Consider the following 19196-nt stretch of genomic DNA (forward strand, 5'->3'; position numbering starts at 1 on the left):
ACCCATGATTCTGCAGGAACCCAGAGTCTCTCTACGTGCGTCTCACATTTGTTGTTTTTTGGGATATCTCTTGCACAAGGCCTTTTCAACTATGTCAGCATACTAAAGGAATATTTCTTCATGCTTTTGGCCATAGTCTGATCTGGGCTTGGATGACAGGCGGCTTGAGGGTCCAGGGTGGATGAGTACCACTCAAGTTCCACAATAAATTTTAGGTGCTTAATGTAATGCTGGCCCACAGTAGGTGACCATCCAAACATCTCTCATCAGCATTTACTATGGAGAAGGTGTGGAAAGTAGATCAGCCTGGGTGAACTCCACCCCAGAGCTTCTGAGGTGGGTGGGGCCAGCAGTACTGGTCTGGACAGTGACTGGTGTTGCCAGAAACCCATCCCTGAAGGAGCAGGACTCCAGCCAGTGACTGAGTCCACAAGTCAGGTCCAACCATTGCAGGGAGGGGGCTAATAAGACAGATACGGAGTGTCAGAGCCTCAATCAAGACTGCCTACATTCAGGATAGGGCTACAGCCCCCAAAGGAGGAAACTGCTGCATTAACCTGGAGACCCAGGTGGACATGCCCTTATTCATAAGCAGTGCCATAGAAAGAACATGGGTTCTAGAATCCAAGCTGGGTTTGCATGACCTTGAGTAAATTTGTCCTCAGAGGGTCTTCCTAGGCAAATGAAAATGTATGTCCAGGGTCTAGTAGAGGACTCAAATGGTAGACGCTTAATTCAATGGTAGTTACTATTATGTTTATTATAGAGGGAATCATATTCTTAGGTGAGCCGATGGGCCTTAGGGCTGCTCAGGTTCTTTGAATTCTGACCCGACTAGTTAGGGTTGGGTAGCAACTGTAATACCCCGTTCAGGATCTGCACAGAAGGGAGCATGCATGCTCAAAGCACAAGTGCTTAGCTAGGTATATTGGAAGACTTTTTTTTTTTTCCTTTCCTCTTTTGTTCTCTTCTCTTGTGATTTGATGACTATCTTTAGTGTTGTGTTTGGATGTGTTTAGTGTGTATACATCTATTATAGATTTTTGGTTTGCAGTTACCATGAGGTTTTGGTATAGCAGTCTATATATATACATTATTGTTTTAAGTTGCTGATCTCTTAATTTCAAATGCATTTTAAATATCCTTCATCTGTACTCTTCTCCTCTCACGATTGCTGGTTTTGATATCATATTTTACATCTAATTGTTTTGTGTATCCCTTAACTTCTTATTGTGGATACAGATGATTTTATTACTTTTGTCTTTTAACCTCCCTACTCATTTGTGTGTGGATGATTTTCTACCTTTACTGTATGTTTGCCTTTACTGGTGAGCTTTCCCATTTAGTAATTTTGTTTCTAGTTGTGGCCTTTTCTTTTCCCCCTAGAGAAGTTCCTTTAGCATTTGATGTAAAGCTGGTGTGGTGGTGCTGAATTCTTTTAGCTTTTGCTTGTCTGTAAATCTTTTAACTTCTCCATCATATCTGAACAAGAGCCTTGCTGGGTAGAGTATTCTTGGTTGTAGGTTTTTCCCTTTCATCACTTTAAATATATCATGCCACTCCCTTCTGGCCTGCAGAGTTTCTGCTGAAAAATCCACTGATGGCCTTATGGGCGTTCCCTTGCATGTTATTTGTTGCTTTTCCCTTGTTGCTTTTAATATTTTCTCTTTAATTTTTGTCAATTTGATTACTGTGTCTCAGCATGTTCCTCCTTGGGTTAATCCTGTATGGAACTTTCTACACTTCCTGGACTTGGGTGACTGTTTCCTTTCCCATGTTAGGGAAGTTTTCAGCTGTTAATCTCTTCAAATATTTTTTCAGGCGCTTTCTCTTCTCCTTCTGGGAGCCCTCTAATGTGAATGTTAGTGCATTTGATGTTGTCCCAGAGGTCTCTTAAACTGTCCTCATTTATTTTCATTCTTTTTTCTTTATTCTGTTCTATGGCAGTGATTTCCACCACTCTGTCTTCCAGCTCACTGATTGGTTCTTCTGCCTCATTTATTCTGATATTGATTCCTTCTAGTGTATTTTTTATTTGTTACTATATTCTTCAACCCTGTTTGGTTGTTCTTTATATCTTCTAACTCTTTGTTAAAAACTTGTAACTTCTTGCTCTGTGCATCCATTCTTTTCTCAAGTTCTTGGATTATCTTTATGATCATTACTCTGAAGTCTTTCTCGGGTAATAACTTCCTATCTCCATTTCACTTAGATGTTCTTCCGGGATTTTATCTTGTTCCTTCTTCTGGAGCATATTCCTTTGCCTTCTCATTTTGTTTAAATTTCTCTTTGTATTTTTATGTCTGTGGTAGGTTAGTTACATTTCTCGACCTTAGAGAAGTGGCCCTCTGTAGGGGATGTCCTATGTGTCCCAGCAGTGCACTCCCCTCTCATCACTCAAGGGCCAGGGACCAGCTGTTCCCAGGGTAGGTTCTGACCTGAGTTTACGGACTCAGTTCTGCAGGCTGCAGGATCGTAGTTTTCTTGCTTCTGGTGTCTGCCCCCTGGTGGGTGAGGCTGGTCTAGAGACTTGTGCTGGCTTCCTGGTGGGAGGGGCCAGTGCCTGCCCACTGGTGGGTGGAAGTGGGTCTTGGCCTTCTGGGCAGGGCTGTGTTAAGGGACATGTCTAGTGGTAGCTGTGGGCTCAAGAAGACTTTAGGCAGCCTGTCTGCTGATGGGTAGGCTGTGTTCCTGCCCTGTTGGTTGTTTGGCCTGAGGGGTCCCAGCGCTGCAGCCTACAGGCTATTGGGTGGGGCCAGGTCTTGGCACTGGTGACCCAAGCAAGATGTCTGCCTTCAATGAGAGTTTATGTAGATCAAGGGTCCCCAACCCCCAGGCCATGGACCGGTACCAGTCTGCGGCCAGTTAGGAACCGGGCCGCACAGCAGGAGGTGAGCAGTGGGCGAGCAAGTGAAGCTTCATCTGCCGCTCCCCATCGCTCGCATTACCACCTGAACCATCCTTCCCCGCCCCCCGTCCATGGAAAAATTGTCTTCCATGAAACCAGTCCCTGGTGCCAAAGAGGTTGGGGACTGCTGATGTGGATGACACTCTCCAACACCTCTGCCACCAGTGTCCATGTCCCCAGGGTGAGCTACAGCCACCCCAGCCTCCCCACGAGATGCTCCAAGACCAGCAGGTAGGTCTGGCCCCGGGTCCTATGAAGTCACTGCTTTTGCCCTAGGTCCCGGTGTGCATGAGACCTTGTGCACACCCTCCAAGAGTGGAGTCTCTGTTTCCCCCAGTCCTGTGGAGCTCCTGCACTCAAGTCCCGCTGGCCTTCAAAGCCAAATGCTCTGGGAGCTCCACTTCCTGATGCCAGAAGTCTAGGCTGGAGAGACTGATGTGGGGCTCAGAACTCACTCCTGTGGGAGAACTTCTGTGATACAGTTTTTCTCCAGTTTGTGGGTTGCCCACCTGGGTGGTATGGGATTTGATTATATCATGAGTGCACCCCTCCTACTGTCTTGTTGTGGTTTCTTCTTTGTGTCTTTGGACATAGAATATCTTTTTTGGTAGGTTCCAGTCTTTTTTTTAACTGATGGTTGTTCAGCAGTTAGTTGTGATTTTGGTATCCTCATGAGAGGAAGTGAGCTCAAAGTCCTTCTACTCCACCATCTTGTCCCTCCAGGCCCCACATTTTCTTTTTTCCTCTAGGTTTCTTGTAATGCCTCCAGGAAAGTCTGAAGCCGACTGGATGACCTAGGCTTCTGGGTTCTGCCTGACAGTGCAGTTCCAGGGGTCACATGGCAGCTTGTGCTTTAGCAGCCTTGGTAGTGCAGTGCTCATGGGCACTGGACCCAGCAGCACCAGCAGCAGCAGTGATGGGTGACTCCAGACTCTCTGTAGTTTTCAGGGTCAGTAGAAAATGCATGGCTTAAGCTACCTAGATTCCAGTGGACAAATTTAGAAGAGTTGATGTAACAGTTTTATTTTAAAACACCAATATATAAAACATCCCAGAAAGTAAATATTTTCCTTACTTAAATCTTAAAAATTTGAAAAATTTTAGATGTTAGTGTAAAAATGTGCAAAACAGTTTTAGAGGGTTTATGAGCAAAAAAGAAGACCACTATCCAGCAAGGTCAAGACTACCTCATAATCACATCTCTAATCCAGTTCAGGGGAAAGGCAAAAAGAGGAAGTGCAGGGCAAGCAATTTCCTTTTAAGTGAGTGAGTCAGAGGTTACACTAATTGCTTCCACTCCTCTTTCCTTGGCGATAACTTACCATCATGGCCACACCTAATTAAGAGTGAGGGTAGGAAATTTAACCTTTAGCTGTGTGTCCATGTGCTCAGGTAAATTCACTGACTTTAGGAAAGAAAGATAAGGTTTTCATTGGCAAATAGTTGTCACTTCCACAGTATGTTCAAAAGCCAATTTCACAGTCTTAAACTTATATTGTAAATACCTGATGAAGTTTCTGTTTCCTGGCCTCCAGAGTCTTCCTAGCCTCTAGAACCAACTGCCGATGACCCAGAACTTCTGCTTATAGGAATATGCTTTCACTTAACAAATACATATTGATCAAATGTCTATTATATGTCCAGAACTCTAAGGATATGGTTTTCAATACGACGAATATGACCCCTGCCCTCATGGAGCTTATACTGGGGGAGGGGGTGTCTGATGACAGCGCTAAGGATAGATAGTACAAAATAGCAATAAATTTTAGCAAAAGTAGAAGCAGACAGTCCCCCCATTAAATATTTCAGACCCAAAGCAAAATTGTAAACTGAGGAAATCTGCATGATTATTAGATATCTATGTATTTTTTACAAGTGTTCATGGAATAGCCACAAAATTAGGTACGTATATAATGCTACAAATAAAGCCTTTCAATTCCAAACAGTAAAAATAGATGATAGTCTCTTGATTACAGAAGACACAGAAGACACAAAGAACCATTTGTCTCAAATTTAGAAAAACAATAAAAATTTTTAAGGAATTCCTGGGTAAGAGGCAATATACAGAGAAATTTCAGAATTCATAGAAATTAAAATGAAAACAATAAATGTCAGAACCTGTAATGTACAGCTAAAGCAGTGACCAGGGAAAAACCCATAACCTGAAAAATATATGTCAGTAAAAAAGCAAGAATAGGGCTTCTCTGGTGGTGCAGTGGTTAAGAATCCACCTGCCAATGCAAGGGGACATGGGTTCGAGCCCTGGTCCGGGAAGATCCCACATGCCGTGGAGCAACTAAGCCCGTGCGCCACAACTACTGGGCCCACGTGCCACAACTACTGAAGCCCACACACCTAGAGCCGGTGCTCCGCAACAAGAGAAGCCACTGCGATGAGAAGCCCGCACACCACAACGAAGAGCAGCCCCCGCTCACCGCAACTAGAGAAAGCCCACGTGTAGCAACGAAGACCCAATGCAGCCAAAAATAAATAAATAAATATTTTAAAAGGCACGAATAAAAGATAATTGAAATAAACATTTGACTGAATTAAATAAGAAACAATAAAATAAAAGGAAAATAGAAGGAAGGTATTAGTAAAGATAAAAGCATAAATGAATGAATTAGGAAACTAACAGTAGAACTAATAAATCTAAATTATGATTCTTTGATTTAAACAACAGTAAGCAAATATTTAGCTAACCTAATCAGGAGAGAGAGAGAAAGAACAAATGCGTGAAATAAGAAATGGTAATAGGGAAATAATCTTATGAACAGATACAATGGAAACTATAATAAACTACTTTCAGCCTTATGCTGATAAATGTGAAAATTGGGTGAAATGGATACTTTTTTAGAAGAATGTACTTTACCAAATCTGACCACAAAATCAATAGAAAATCATAGAAGACTAATTTCCACAGAAAAACTTGAGGAAAATTGTCAAACAGTTTATTCCACTGGACCAAAACACAAACACAAAAAATACCCAGCTAAGATGATTTAACTGGAAAATTCTATCTAACTTTTAAAGAGCAACTATTTTCCTTCAGAGCATGGCAAGCGATGGAGTGAAAAGCCACTTATTTTTCATGAAACTGTTTTAACACTGAGAGCAAAATTTCAAACAATAGCACAAAAAATAAAACTACAGACCAAGCTAATTTAGCAAAATTGATGCAAAAAGTCAACATACAATATTAGTAATCCAACAGGATATTAAAAAACAAATCCATAATGAATGAATGGTTTATTTTAGGAATGCAAGGAAGGAATAGGAAATCTACTAATTTAATTCATCATAGTAGATCCAAGAAGAAAAAATTTTACTCCATAAATACTGAAAGACATATGGAAAACTTCAACAAACTCTTTTTTATTTTTAGTTGAAGTATAGTCGAATTACAATGTTGTATTACTGCTGTACAGCAAAGTGACTCATATATATATATATATATATATATATATATATACTCTTTCATATTCTTTTCCATTATGGTTTATCACAGGATATTGAATATAGTTCCCTGTGCTATACAGTAGAACCTTGTTGTTTATCCATTCTGTATATACAAGTTTGCATCTGCTAATCCCAAAGTTCTAATCCAACCCTCTCCCATCCCCCTCGGCAACCACCAGTCTTTTCTCTATGTCCCTGATTCTCTTTCTGTTTCATAGATAGGTTCATCTGTGTCATATTTTAGATTCCACATATTAAGTGATATCATATGGTATTTGTCTTTCTGACTTACTTAGTATGATAATCTCTCGTTGCATCCATGTTGCTGTAAATGGCATTATTTCGTTCTTTTTTTATGGCTGAGTAGTATTCCATTGTATATATGTACCACATATTCTTTATCCATTCATCCCTTGATGGACATTTAGGTTGTTTCCATGTCTTGGCTATTGTGAATAGTGCTGCTATGAACATAGGAGTGTATATATCTTTTTGAATTATGGTTTTGTCCAGATATATGTCCAGGAGTGGGATTGTTGGATCATATGGTAATTCTATTTTTAGTTTTCTGAGAAACCTCCATACTATTTTCCACAGTGGCCACACCAACTTACATGCCCACCAACAGTGTCAGAGGGTTCCCTTTTCTCCACACCCTCTCCAGCATTTGTTATTTGTAGATGTTTAAATGATGGCCATTCTGACTGGTGTGAGGTGGTACCTCATTGTAGTTTTGATTTGCATTTCTCTAATAATTAGCGATGTTGAGCATCTTTTCCTGTGTGTATTGGCCATCTGTATTTCTTCTCTAGAGAAATGTCTATTTAAGTCTTCTGCCCATTTTTCAATTGGGTTATTTGTTTTTTGTTGTTGAGTTGTATGAGCTGTTTGTATATTTTGGAAATTAAGCCCTTGTCGATCGCATCGTTTGCAAATAACAAACTCTTGATTTAAAAAATAAGAATATATGGATATTTTCTTAACATAATAACATATATCTATCTCACCCTAAAAGGCAGCATCATGTTTAATGGGGAAATACTAGATGCATTCCTACTGAAGTAGGGAACTAGATACAAATATCCACTATTACTATTATCATTTAATGTTATGTTGGAAATACTAGCTAAAACAGTAGACAAGTGAAAGAAATTTGTTTTAAGTAGAAAGAGTGAGGTAAAGCTATCCCTATTTGCAAATGAAGTGATTGTTTTCATAGAAAAATCAGGAAAATCAATTGAAAACCAAGAAGTATCATAAATCAGTAAAGTAGTGAGGTGAAAAAGAATAAACAGAAATCAATAACTTTCATATGTGTACACAACTACCAGTAAAGTTGTCATTATAATGGAATAAATAACATAAAGAAGTCACAGGCAAGTTCTGTAGAAAGTGAACACTTTAAAATTACCCTCGAAGGACACAAAAGAGGGTGGGCACCGTATACTCTCCTGAATAGAAATTATTTTAAAAAGTTATTATTTCTCCCTAAATTAATCTATAAATTTAATACAAACCCCCCAAAACACACAGGATTATACAGTAAGTGGTAGAGTTGTGAGAAGAAGCCAGGAAGAGTTGTTCTAGTGTCAGTGTCCTAACATGTTGCACTAAACTGTCTCTTTAGAGAGCTTCCTCCTTATTTATTTATTCATTCATTCATTCACCATGTGGCATGTGGGATCTTAGTTCCCCTACCAGGGATCGAACCCACACCCCCTGCAGTGAAAGCATGGAGTCTTAACCACAGGACCACCAGGGAAGTCCCTTCCTCATTATTTTTTAAGGCAGGTTCATATTCCACTGTATGGATGTGGCACTATTTATTCATTCCTTTTCAGTTCACGTTAGGTTCTTTGCAAAATTTGCTTTTAAAAATGACTCAAGCAGTGAATAATGTTATGGATATATACTTTTACATATGAACAGAAATTATCTATGGGGTCAATTCCCAAAGTGGAATTGTTGGGTCAAAGGATATATGCAGTTGAGAGATAGAGGGAGAGAGAGGAGAGAGGGAGAGAGGGAAAGAGAAAGAGAGGGAGAGAGAAAGAGAGAGAGAGAGAATAGAATTCCTAAGAAATTAGAATAAATTACTAATGTATATATAAGAAACAGTAATTACATCTGGAACTGGAGTGAACATTGGGCAAATGAGATCCAGGAGTGGAAGAGGTATTTTCATTAGATTATTTATATTGTTTATAAACCATATTTTGAAACCATATGAAGGGGTTGAGTTGTGTATACCCCCAGTACCTCCGAATGTGACCTTATCTGGAAGCAGAGTCATTGCAGATGCAATTAATTAAGACAAGGTCATACTGGAGGAGGGTAGGCCCCTAACCCAGTATGACTGGTGTCCTTATAAGAAGAGAAGAGGCACAGAGACACAGACAGGGAGAATGCCATCGGACAATGGAGGCAGATATTGGAATTATGCTGCCAGAAACCAAGGAATACCTGTGGCTACCAGAAGCTGGAATAAGCAAGGAAGGACCCTCCAGTAGAACTTCAGCAGGAGCTGGTTCTGACAACACCTTGATTTTTAAGACTTCCAGCCTCCAGAACTGTGAGGCAATACATTTCTATTGTTCTAAGTCACCCAGGTTGTGGCAATTTGTTTCAAAGGCTTAGGAAATGCAAAAAAACCTGACTGACAATTACAAATATATATATTTGAGTATATTAACTTAAAAGTTATATAATGGCAACCGTTTGCATAGGTGATGAATTTAGACAGTACATCTCAGTTCCTATTGGATCTGTTGCTTCATATTAGAGTTTTTTTGTTTTTATAGTATCTTTATTAGAGTATAATTGCTTTAAAATGGTGTGTCAGTTTCTGCTTTATAACAAAGTGAATCAGTTATATATACACATATGTCCCCATATCTCTTCCCTCTTGCGTCTCCCTCCCTCCCACCCTCCCTATCCCACCCCTCTAGGGGGTCACAAAGCACCGAGCTGATCTCCCTGTGCTATGTGGTTGCTTCCCACTAGCTATCTATTTTACATTTGGTAGTGTATATATGTCCATGCCACTCTCTCACTTTGTCCCAGCTTACCCTTCCCCCTCCCTGTATCCTCAAGCCCATTCTCTAGTAAGTCTGCATCTTTATTCCCATCTTGCCCCTAGGTTCTTCATGACCATTTTCTTTCTTTTTTTTTTTTTTTAGAATCCATATATATGTGTTAGCATATGGTATTTGTTTTTCTCTTTCTGACTTACTTCACTCTGTATGACAGTCTCTAGGTCCATCCACCTTCCTACAAATAACTCAATTTCGTTCCTCTTTATGGCTGAGTAATATTCCATTGTATATATATGCCACATCTTCTTTATCCATTCATCTGTCGATGGACACTTAGGTTGCTTCCATGTCCTGGCTATTGTAAATAGAGCTGCAATGAACATTTTGGTACATGACTCGTTTTGAATTATGGTTTTCTCAGGGTATATGCCCAGTAGTGGGATTGCTGGGTCGTATGGTAGTTCTATTTTTAGTTTTTGTAGGAACCTCCATACTGTTCTCCATAGTGGCTGTATCAATTTACATTCCCACCAACAGTGCAAGAGGATTCCCTCTTCTCCACACCCTCTCCAGCATTTATTGTTTGTAGATTTTTTGATGATGGCCATTCTGACTGGTGTGAGATGATATCTCATTGTAATTTTGATTTGCATTTCTCTAATGATTAAGGATGTTGAGCATTCTTTCATGTGTTTGTTGGCAATCTGTATATCTTCTTTGGAGAAATGTCTATTTAGGTCTTCTGCCCATTTTTGGATTGGGTTGTTTGTTTTTTTGATATTGAGCTGCATGAGTCGCTTGTACGTTTTGGAGATTAATCCTTTGTCAGTTGCTTCATTTGCAAATATTTTCTCCCATTCTGAGGGTTGTCTTTTGGTCTTGTTTATGGTTTCCTTTGCTGTGCCAAAGCTTTTAAGTTTCATTAGGTCCCATTTGTTTAGTTTTGTTTTTATTTCCATTTCTCTCATATTAGAGTTTTATGTACAATTGAGCTAAACTTTATTAAGCCAATAAGAGATGTATATATTTGCTTTAAAGACTTAGAGAATTAATAATAATTTAACAAAACCCACTAAATCCACTCTCTTACAAATTATACCTTGTTCACTTTTTTGTATGTATAATTTTGTATCAGTTATGGTAAGCCTTCTCAGGGTATTATGCTAAAGTCAGGAACTCCTTGTAGAATAGAACCTTTTGAGAGTAGTCTACTGTAAAGCTTAAAATATTGACTAGAGGTAGTAGGCTTTTGGGGGGAATTTCAGGTTTGTCATATTTATAACATGAGACTCTGTGGTGTTCTGGGGTGGGGGAGACTCCATTAAGATTGATTATTTTCCATTAAAAGCAAAAAGCGTGCTCAAGGAGACCATTGTTAAAAACTGACTTGATTTAAGGAGGGAAGAAGTTGCATAAACAAATGAATCACCAGGAGATGGTTAATCAGATTTGTGTGACTCATTATAAGATTCCTTTAACACCTGCTGATAGAATGCATTCGATATCATATTTTCAGGGACTAGTGTTGAATAGAGTAAAAACAGTAAGCTGTATTCAAGTGTCACTTGTTGAAAATTACTTTAAATGTGTGTTTAATATAAGACATCTTAACCAATTGTGCTCTCATATTTGAAAGCGGTCTTACATATAGCCCCATAAATGAATCTGTCTGTGCTTGGTGGTCAGCTTTCTTCATGCAGAAGTGCTAAATCCCTAAATTCTGAAAAGTAGGGCACCTCGTTTTTATATGACACTGGATATGAAACCAGCCTGTACTATTGAGAGAGGAGTTGTAGTACAGGATAAAGAGCATCGAACAAGGAAACCAGAGGCCCAGGTGCTAGACCCAGTTAGCTTTATAAACCTTAGTGAATCACTTCACCTTTCACAATATCATTGTTCTCCTCTGTAAAAGAGAGGTAACAGTACCAAGATACTTCACGTCGTACATTTTCTTCCAATATACAAGGTTATTTTGAGTATCAATTTGATAGTGGATGTAGAAGTGCTTTGCAATTGGTGAAATTGCATGGATGGAATATTATCTTTCAGTTTTATGAAGAGGCGGTTTTCCTCTAATAACTGAATGTATTTTTCAGAGGAATAAAACAAAGAGGCAACGGAAATGCAAATCAACCATTTTGCCTTATGTAGTCAGTCCAATCAAGCCCACAAGAACTTAAAATCATTTTTCAGATGCTTGTATAACACTGCGTTTGTTTGTTTCCCCGTGAACTTATGCAAACTTCTATTTTGCATAATTATATTTCAAAATATATCTTGATATTAGCCAGAGCACTTTGAAAAACACACTAGCATTTAATACAGCAATAATTAAGAAGTGGAAATAAAATAAACATAGATCACATATAAGGAAATTGGCACTTAAAATTCTAAGTACACCATTTTTAAAAATGAATCTGAATTACATTAATACCTTATATCAGGAAAACACTTCATAGTTTAAAAGAAATCTCCACTTGCATTACTCCATTTGATTTTCACACTCACCCTGTGTAGTTATTTATATTGGCTTACTGATGAGAAAGTGGACATTTTTGAGAGGTTATCTAGCATATCACTGCTGGTAAATGGCAGAACTGGACTGAAAATCAGCTTTCCTAGTCCCTAAATCATCATACTAAGCATTATGATTGTTTTACCTGATATATATATATATATATATATATATATATATATATATATATATATATATATATATATATATATATATATATATCGATATATACATATGGACATCCTATATGCCAGCTTTTCTGTATTTTAAGTAGAAGTTTTCTTTCACTTAACTGATTATTATCGATTTTAATGTATTTCGTTAATATGGCAAAGTAAATGGCAGTGGTTGTACATATCTGGGTGGATTCCTGCTACCATGGTTTTGCCTGCTATCTCTTTTGCTATGTTTTCAACATCGCAAATTTGAAAAGGTAGAGACACGTACTAAATGAGTAGATATTTAGATCAGGGTGAGTAACTCAAAGGAGTTAGCTTTCTGCAGGGGTCGGAAAATGAAGGGCACACACTTGAAGAAGTGGTTTGGGAAGTAAACCTCCTGCTGTGCGCGTCTGTGTTTCCCACCGCTCCACGAGGTGAAATATACTAGTACATCAGAGTATGGGGCTTTCATCCAGTCTCGATTAAAAATGCAAGTAAAAGGGGATGCGGTTGGGAATTCTAAATGTCTTGACATTTTCTCTTTGCGTAAACACAGGCAGTGTGGACTGGCAAGAATGCTTGATTGAGAGCCACGGGCTCCACTTTGTCCAGTTGGGCGGGTCACATCTCCTTTCGAATCTGCACACGTCACATTTGCAGTATAAGGATATCCGGCCTCTCGCGAGAATGTCTAGGGCTCTTTCTAAGTTTGTGTGTGTAGGTGCCCTTGTACAACATCATCCTTCTTCCTCTCTCTTTTTAACTTTCCTAATTCTGGCAAATTCGGACACATCCTTTAAGACACAACCATAGCTCAAATGCAACTTCCCCAATAACATTTCCCAGACACCCAGGAACAAGTTCCTGTGAGCTTCACATTCAAATGTACTGACCTCCAGTGTTATATGATAAGGTACCATATTCACTTGTTTAAGAAGGCTGTCTTTCCTCTCAAATTAAGATTCTCCTGATGGCAGGGGCCGGATCACATCTGTCACTGTACGCCCATTGAATATTAAATACCCATTGCAAACTAAGTCTGGTCTAGAATAGACACTAAAGAAATGTCTGTTGAAATGGTAGTATTGGGCCAATCTTCAGTGGCACACCGTCCCTGAGAGTATGGTCAGTATAAGCTGAGGGGACTACCTTGTGCTGAATGGAGAGGCCTACAAGGCACTTGGTAATGTAAATTCTCTTCTAATCCCCTTTCAAAAGAAATGAGCAGAAAAAAGATATGGAGAGGTAGTCCCTTAGTGTTAAAAGAAGTGTCCATCAACAGAGGAATGGATAAAGAAGATGTGGCACATATATACAATGGAATATTACTCAGCCATAAAAAGAAACGAAATTGAGTTATTTGTAGTGAGGTGGATGGACCTAGAGTCTGTCATACAGAGTGAAGTAAGTCAGATAGAGGAAAACAAACACTGTATGCTAACACATATATATGGAATCTAAAAAAAAAAAAAAAAAAAAAAAAAAAGGGTCATGAAGAACCTAGGGGCAAGATGGGAATAAAGATGCAGACCTACCAGAGAATGGACTTGAGGATACGGGGAGGGGGAAGGGTAAGCTGGGACAAAGTGAGAGAGTGGCATGGACATATATACACTACCAAACGTAAAATAGATAGCCAGTGGGAAGCAGCCGCATAGCACAGGGAGATCAGCTCGGTGCTTTGTGACCACCTAGAGGGGTGGGATAGGGAGGGTGGGAGGGAGACACAAGAGGGAGGAGATACGGGGATATATTTATATGTATAACTGATTCACTTTGTTATAAAGCAGAAACTAACACACCATTGTAAAACAATTATACTCCAATAAAGATGTTTTAAAAATAAATAATAATGGACCAATGTGGACAACTATGGAAAGAAACTATGGTTATATACAACAGCATGGATGAAGTTTACAACAATTTTAAATGAAAGAAACAAGACACAAAAGAATACATACAATCTGAATCTCTTTATATCAAGTTCAACTAGAGATAAAAGCAACCATTCTGGAGTGCTGGATACATATATCTATTACAAACACTACTGTAAACACGTGATCAGACTTCATATCACCGGAGAAAACATGATGAGTAAATGCAACAGGAGATCCTGGATGGGATCTTGGAACAGAAAAAGGACCTTAGAGGGGAAACTGGCAAAATCCAAACAGAATCCAGAGTTTAGTTAATAACAATGAGCCAATGTTAATTTCTTAGTTTTAACAAATGTATCATGATTATAAAAAAATGTGCATATTAGAGGAAACTGGGCAAAGGATATATGAGAATTCTCTGTACTATCTTTGAATCTTTTCTGTAAATCTAAAATTATGCCGGAATAAAATTTATTATCAATGTCAAAAAAAAAAAAAAGTAAATGTGCATGGTAACTGGAATGCAAACTCTTTTGTCTACAAAGCAGTGAGTCGCTTCATGCCAGTAAGATTCCGCCCCAGGCTTTAAAAAATGAAGTCATGCGTTCATGGATGCAACAGACATTGGGCATAAAAGTCCCCATGCTTTAGGTAACAAAATGCAACCTCAAAGTATATTGGCTAAAAATGACTGCATTTTAAAAATTTATTCTTTGAGCTTTCCCTTTATTGATTTTAGAAATCCATTGTTATTTCAAACTGAATCCCCTTTCATCATTTCTACCATTGGCCACATAGACATCCCAATAGACATACCATTTTCACTAGCCCTCAAGAGTATCTGAAAATCATACTCTGTGAGATACCAGTTCATAGAGGTAAATTACTCCTGTACGTTGAAACTTTGTAAAGGAGACTCTGAGTTTCCTTTACACGAACAATATAGGCTTCAGATAATTCATTGAGAAGATTTCTGGCTTTTTAATAGAACGCGTTTTCTTTTGTTTATAAATCTTTCAGCACTTTGTGAATCTTAATTGCCTGGTGTTATAATTCAGAGGCGGACATATAATAGCAGGCTTTGTGACAGATAAGTGCACACACTGAAATAGAGAAAAAGGAAGACAGAGCATTGAGAGAATGAATTTGAAAACCCATGGATAGCAGCTGTCTTGAAACCACACCTACACATTCATGCCCAGCTCACACCACTGTCCTGCACGACCCACTTAACCTCATCAAGGAGCCTGAAGTATAGACCATTTATGTCCACATATTGCACAGATATTTGTTCAAAGAAATACGGATGAGGTCAGTTCCTTCACTGCACTGATTTATGGAGAGATTGAATTCATTAAAACGTATGTCATGTTGGATGGAGAACGGAAAGTGTGAATTTGATTTAGGTTTCCAGATCAAAAATAGTATTAATTCATTCAAGTTAGGAGCACCTTCATTTACCTACCCTAGGTCATAGTTTATGGAGGTGTTTGGTTCAAATTTGCCTTCTCCACTTGTGGGTGCTTATAGTGGGGGAACAGCACGTGGGCAGGGGCCAGGGAGGGCAAGGAAGCCTAGCTGAGTTGGCTGGCTTGGGCCAACACTGGTCACAGTGATTGGTTTAGAGGTAGACAGATGGCCTAAAGTGGTCTAATCTATGTGATGTGGCTTACCTCAGACCTTAAAAGAACTCAGGTGACAAATTTCGGGCAATTAAGACCAAGATTAGAACTGAATGAGTTCTAAGGCTTATGCCTTGTAACCCCTACCATGCATCCAGAAGTCTCTAAACCAAAAGACATCTCATACCTTGCAAATTTAGTCATTGACACCATTTGGTCCAAAATAATTCACAGGTTGTTTTCTTAAAGTGCTTTTGACAAGCATATATTATAGGGAATGGTTTAAAACACACTTCAAGGCACTTAATGTGCCTAAAAACTTTTATCATTAGGGAAGGAAAATGAATGCATGTAATCCAGGGTATGAAGAAATAGGACAATTAAAAAAGAAGGAATTCACTATGTATTTTGATATATTTAGTTTGGAAAAAATTCCCCAAACATGGGAAGAGAACCAAGATAATTGTGATATTTGAAAAAGTAAAAAGGCACAACATGGGAGATTGTTTGCTTTAACTTATACACTAGACACAGCTTAAATTGTATAAGAAGATCAGATATGGGGTTCACTTGAAAACTAAGGCTTTAATTGAGGCAAAGCTATTGCTCTGAATGATGGGCTCCTATACAGCTCTGTGTCGAGCATCTTATTAGACTCCTCTGGTTGTTAAGTGGCATAAGCTACTGTTACTACACCGGCCTCCCTTGTAGTCTCCTTCTGAAAGAAGTAGTGTGGGATAGAAGGAGGAATATGGGATGAAAAATCAGAAAAAGTGGACTTTAATGTCAGTTCTGCCGATTACAGACACTGTGACCTTGGACAACCCATTTAATTTCTCTGCATCTCTAATTTCTTCGCATCTATAAAGTGGGAAGAAGAATGTTAATAATCTTTCAATCTTGTTTTTAGTCAGATGTAATAATACATATCAAATTACTTTTTATTATTGAAATATTATATACTTATACATGATATCAGTAAATACGGACATCTATAGTGACAAAATTGAAAATCATCTATTTGCATACCACCTTGAGATAACTGCTATTGATGTTAATGCATTTCTCTCTTTTGATGTATTTTTTTAATATAATTGAGATCGTTCTGAATATACACTTTTCTATACTTTGATTTAATGTGTTATGATAATTTCCTTAGGACTTTAAAAATATTTCATAACAATTTTAATGGCCATATATTTATGGTATTAATATATTTTTTAAACTAATATTTAGTTATTTAGGTCCTTTGTATTTTCTTTGTTCTTCTATATAATGATTCAGTAAAAATCGTTATGTATAAATCTTTCATTGAACTTTAGTTTATTTCTCTAGGCCAATTCGCAGAAGTGGGTCAAAGACTAGGAACACTTCTTTTTTTTTTTAAACATCTTTATTGGAGTATAATTGCTTTACAGTGGTGTGTTAGTTTCTGCTTTATAACAAAGTGAATCAGTTATACATATACATATGTTCCCATATCTCTTCCCTCTTGCATCTCCCTCCCTCCCGCCCTCCCTATCCCACACCTCTAGGTGGTCACAAAGCACCGAGCTGATCTCCCTGTGCTATGTGGTTGCTTCCCACTAGCTATCTATTTTATGTTTGGTAGTGTATATATGTCCATGCCACTCTCTCTTTGTCACATCTTACCCTTCCCCCTCCCCATATCCTCAAGTCCATTCTCTAGTAGGTCTGTGCCTTTATTCCCGTCTTGCCAATAGGTTCTTCATGACCTTTTTTTTTTTTCCCTTAGATTCCATATATATGTGTTAGCATACGGTATTTGTTTTTCTCTTTCTGACTTACTTCACTCTGTATGACAGACTCTAACTCTATCCACCTCACTACAAATAACTTCATTTCGTTTCTTTTTATGGCTGAGTAATATTCCATTGTATATACGTGCCACATCTTCTTTGTCCATTCATCTGTCGATGGACACTTAGGTTGCTTGCATGTCCTGGCTATTGTAAATAGAGCTGCAATGAACATTTTGGTACATGACTCTTTTTGAATTATGGTTTTCTCAGGGTATATGCCCAGTAGTGGGATTGCTGGGTCGTACGGTAGTTCTATTTTTAGTATTTTAAGGAACCTCCATACTGTTCTCCATAGTGGCTGTACCAATTTACATTCCCACCAACAGTGCAAGAGGGTTCCCTTTTCTCCACACCCTCTCCAGCATTTATTGTTTGTAGATTTTTTGATGATGGCCATTCTGACTGGTGTGAGATGATATCTCATTGTAGTTTTGATTTGCATTTCTCTAATGATTAAGGATGTTGAGCATTCTTTCATGTGTTTGTTGGCAATCTGTATATCTTCTTTGGAGAAATGTCTCTTTAGGTCTTCTGCCCATTTTTAGATTAGGTTGTTTGTTTTTTTGTTATTGAGCTGCATGAGCTGCTTGTAAATCTTGGAGATTAATCCTTTGTCAGTTGCTTCATTTGCAAATATTTTCTCCCATTCTGAGGGTTGTCTTTTGGTCTTATTGGTTTCCTTTGCTGTGCAAAAGCTTCTACGTTTCATTAGGTCCCATTTGTTTATTTTTGTTTTTATTTCCATTTCTCTAGGAGGTGGGTCAAAAAGGATCTTGCTGTGATTTATGTCCTAGAGTGTTCTGCCTATGTTTTCCTCTAAGAGTTTGACTGTGTCTGGCCTTACATTTAGGTCTTTAATCCATTTTGAGTTTATTTCTGTGTATGGTGTTAGGGAATGTTCTAATTTCATACTTTTACATGTACCTGTCCAGTTTTCCCAGCACCACTTATTGAAGAGGCTGTCTTTTCTCCACTGTATATGCTTGCCTCCTTTATCAAAGATAAGGTGACCATATGTGCGTGGCTTTATCTCTGGGCTTTCTATCCTGTTCAGTTGATCTATGTTTCTGTTTTTGCGCCAGTACCAAACTGTCTTGATTACTGTAGCTTTGTAGTATAGTCTGAAGTCAGGGAGCCTGATTCCTCCAGCTCCATTTTTCGTTCTCAAGATTGCTTTGGCTATTCGGGGTCTTTTGTGTTTCCATACAAATTGTGAAATTTTTTGTTCTAGTTCTGTGAAAAATGCCAGTGGTAGTTTGATAGGGATTGCATTGAATCTGTAGATTGCTTTGCGTAGTAGAGTCATTTTCACAATGTTGATTCTTCCAATCCAAGAACATGGTATATCTCTCCATCTCTTTGTATCATCTTTAATTTCTTTCATCAGTGTCTTATAATTTTCTGCATACAGGTCTTTTGTCTCCTTAGGTAGGTTTATTCCTAGATATTTTATTCTTCTTGTTGCAATGGTAAATGGGAGTGTTTTCTTAATTTCACTTTCACGTTTTTCATCATTAGTGTATAGGAATGCAAGAGATTTCTGTGCATTAATTTTGTATCCTGCTACTTTACCAAATTCATTGATTAGCTCTAGTAGTTTTCTGGTAGCATCTTTAGAATTCTCTATGTATAGTATCGTCATCTGCAAACAGTGACAGCTTTATTTCTTCTTTTCCGATTTGGATTCCTTTTATTTCTTTTTCTTCTCTGATTGCTGTGGCTAACACTTCCAAAACTATGTTGAATAATAGTGGTGAGAGTGGGCAACCTTGTCTTGTTCCTGATCTTAGTGG

This window comes from Eschrichtius robustus, chromosome X (genome assembly GCF_028021215.1).
Source record: "Eschrichtius robustus isolate mEscRob2 chromosome X, mEscRob2.pri, whole genome shotgun sequence".
NCBI classification, from domain to species: Eukaryota; Metazoa; Chordata; class Mammalia; order Artiodactyla; family Eschrichtiidae; genus Eschrichtius; species Eschrichtius robustus.